Source organism: Triticum urartu, chromosome 1 (genome assembly GCF_003073215.2).
Source record: "Triticum urartu cultivar G1812 chromosome 1, Tu2.1, whole genome shotgun sequence".
Taxonomy (NCBI): domain Eukaryota; kingdom Viridiplantae; phylum Streptophyta; class Magnoliopsida; order Poales; family Poaceae; genus Triticum; species Triticum urartu.
Genome location: NC_053022.1, coordinates 456,653,046 through 456,656,183, shown reverse-complemented (window position 1 = coordinate 456,656,183; position 3,138 = coordinate 456,653,046).

Below are 3,138 nucleotides of genomic sequence, written 5' to 3'. Positions count from 1 at the left end.
TTGATCTACCACGAGATCGTAGAGGCTAAACCCTAGAAGCTAGCCTATGGTATGATTGTTGTATATGATCTATCGACTAGCCTGGCCTCGGTTTATATAATGCACCAGAGGCCTAGGATAACAAGAGTCCTAGCCGAATACGCCGGTGGGGAGGAGTCCTTGTCTTGATCACCAAGTCTTGTGGAATCTTCCATGTATGCGGCAGCTGTCCAAACTGGCCCATGAGTATACGGCCATGGGGGTCCTCGGCCCAATCTAACAGATCGGGAGACGACGTGGTGAGCACCCCCTAGTCCAGGACACCATCAGGCACCTTGACCAAGTCCTCATCTTGCCTTCTCCTGGGCTTCTTAGACATCTTGTCCTCCAGCTCCCTCTCAGCAACCTTACATAAAGAGGCAGTGAGGTTTTTAACAACTGACTTTTGAATGATGGGAGGGGCAGCATTGCAAGGCAGGCACTTATTATTTGAGCAAGAATTTCTTTTGTAACCAGCATTATCCTTTTTAATTCTATCACTTCTCCTTACCTCTGTTTCAATCAGGGGGGTCTTCCCACTCCTCTTCCTCAGATTGTCAGAGCCAAAAGGCTGCAGTAAATCCTGGGACTCCACATCCTGCACATTGGAAGCCAGTCCACTATTTTCCTTGCCCATATCTTTGTTAAGTTGATCCTCAATGGCAATGGCCTGACAAATAGGTGCATGAGAAGTAGGACACTTATGAGGAATGTGAAATATAAAAGCATGTTCCATGTTCTCCACAGCAAAGACAAGTTCCCACATTCCAGAGTTTAACATATTGTCAGTCCATTCAAACTTATCAGGTGACAGGAGAAGGTGGACAATAAAATTAAACCAACTTACAGGAATGTTGGCAGAGAAAGAACTCTTATTATCCATAGTTTGCTCTTGAAAGTGTTGTTTCCACAACAAAAGTCCTTCCTCAGAGACAACAAGATCATTATTAGCAGATGCAACAAGTTGGATACATTTTAAACCAAGAAGAGAAGGTGCCATGCTGAAGTGCTCATCAATTTGGCTGACCCAGTTACCTTGGAACCTAGGTGGAAGATCCTCCAGGTTTGCAACTGGCTCAAGGCTTCCTCTTGAAGTAGTGATGTGGCCAGGGCCGCAATGGATGGCTTTATCTGAAGTACCAATAGCCTGAGAGGGCATAAACGGCCCAGTAGCCACTGAGTCTCCCAAGGGCATGGCAGAAACCAGGCCAGGTTCCACAACGGCTCCAACTTGCTGGACATTGGCTGGTGACTCCAAAACTTGAGCAACAAGAATAACAGCAGGGACAGCTGCCTCATCAAACCTAGGTGGAGGGCTGACTGCAACAATTTGCAAATGGTTTGCAACATCTTGACCATGAGGAAGTTCACGAGGCAGTGCATCATCCAGATTCTGTTCTTGCAGCAAAAGAGGCTCTTCATCATCAGATTGGTATGCCTGAATAATATTCTGCAGGCCATTTGCAACCACAATGGCAGGAGGTAAAGCAGCATGTTCAACCTGTCTAGGTTGAAAGTTCTCAGCTGCTACAGGTGGCCAAAAAAGGTTGGAATTATCTCTTTCAGAAAAGGACATGTCTGAAGATAAGCTACTATTGCTGACTGCTGGAAGCAGTTCCTCTCCATCTGCCCATGCCATCTCTTCCTGCTGCACAGCATCCAAGAGGTCCTCTAGAACTGCATTCTGGTTATCTTGCTGTGGCATGTTCCATTGCTCCCAATTATCCTCATTCTGAACATCCATAGGGATATTGTTAACAGCAGCATTATGAAAACCATTTCCATGCTCAACAACTTCAGGAAGGGGGTGTGGATCCACATTGTCAGGAGGAATGGGATCCTCATCTGCTGGCCCCCACCCAGAAGCTCGCTGGCCAGAACTTCAATGGAAGAAGACCAGCCATCTTCCTCAAACTCATCCCCTTCAGACCATCTCATACTTTTAGGAATGATGTCCAGATTCATAACTCTAGCTTTGACCACAATGCGCCCCATGTGATCATCCTCCTTATCCCAAGAGATCATACGGCCAAACTTACTGACAGCACAAGCAAGATCTTCAGTGTTGCGAAAATCGAAAGGTACTCTTGTCAGTAATAACCAAACAGTCCTATTGAAGTGGACCCGTCTATGATTTCTGCCCTCATCATGCTTCACAAACGAAATGAACACATCACCAAATTCATGCGGGCTATCTATCACCGACTTATCTCTGTCTCTAACCCTCGTCAGACGCACATAGGCCTCACCAAACGGACAGCGCTGAATATCTCTCAACCCCAACTGCCTATGCTCAACAATGAATTCTTTAAGAACATCTCTTACATTGGGAAAGGAGCATCGGCGGGTAGTGGATGGATTGTTGCAATCGCCCAATCTTCGTGGCGACAAGGCTGTTGGGGAAGCACCGCCCGCACCACCCCATTGCGGCCATGGACTTGCTGAATGTCAAAACCATGGGGCACAAAAGGTCGTGGGTCAATCGGAATGTTGGCCATCGACGCCACGGCAGTAGCACTCACTGTCGATGGTGAGCTTAAGGTGACAGGAGCAGGGTTTGTGAGCTGTGAAGAAACAAAGGAGAAGTGCGTAGAAGTTGAGGAGGCAAGTGCAAATCAGGGCTGGAAATTAGGAAAATATCCCTTACAGAGCTCACTAAAAGAGGAAACCACGAAGGGGTCACGGGCTGGGCCAGCAGACTTAAACCAATCCTGGACCGCATCCATGTCCCAGGCCTCGGCAGGTGGGCTGGGGAAAGTTGCGAAACGAAGGAAAGGAAAAAGCCCAGGTAGCTTCTTCTTAGAGCACTCTCTGGCAAAGTGGCCCATTTTGCCGCATGCATAGCACTGTAGCCCTTCATTTGAAAAGCCCCGATTCCCGCTCTGTGAAATTGCAGCGTTAACCTCTCAAGTGGTATTAAGATCGTGCATTAAGGGCTCATTATTGTCTAAGACCTCATTATTACTAGAGGTCGGAATACCCGTGAGACAAGAAAAAACCGATAGCCGGAGTTGATCACCAGAAACATTGCCGGCGGCAGCTCGCGGGCGAGAACCTCTAGATACCAAAGTCCAAGAAGCTTCCTCTTCATGATAGAAAATCTACTCTTCACGTATCTAG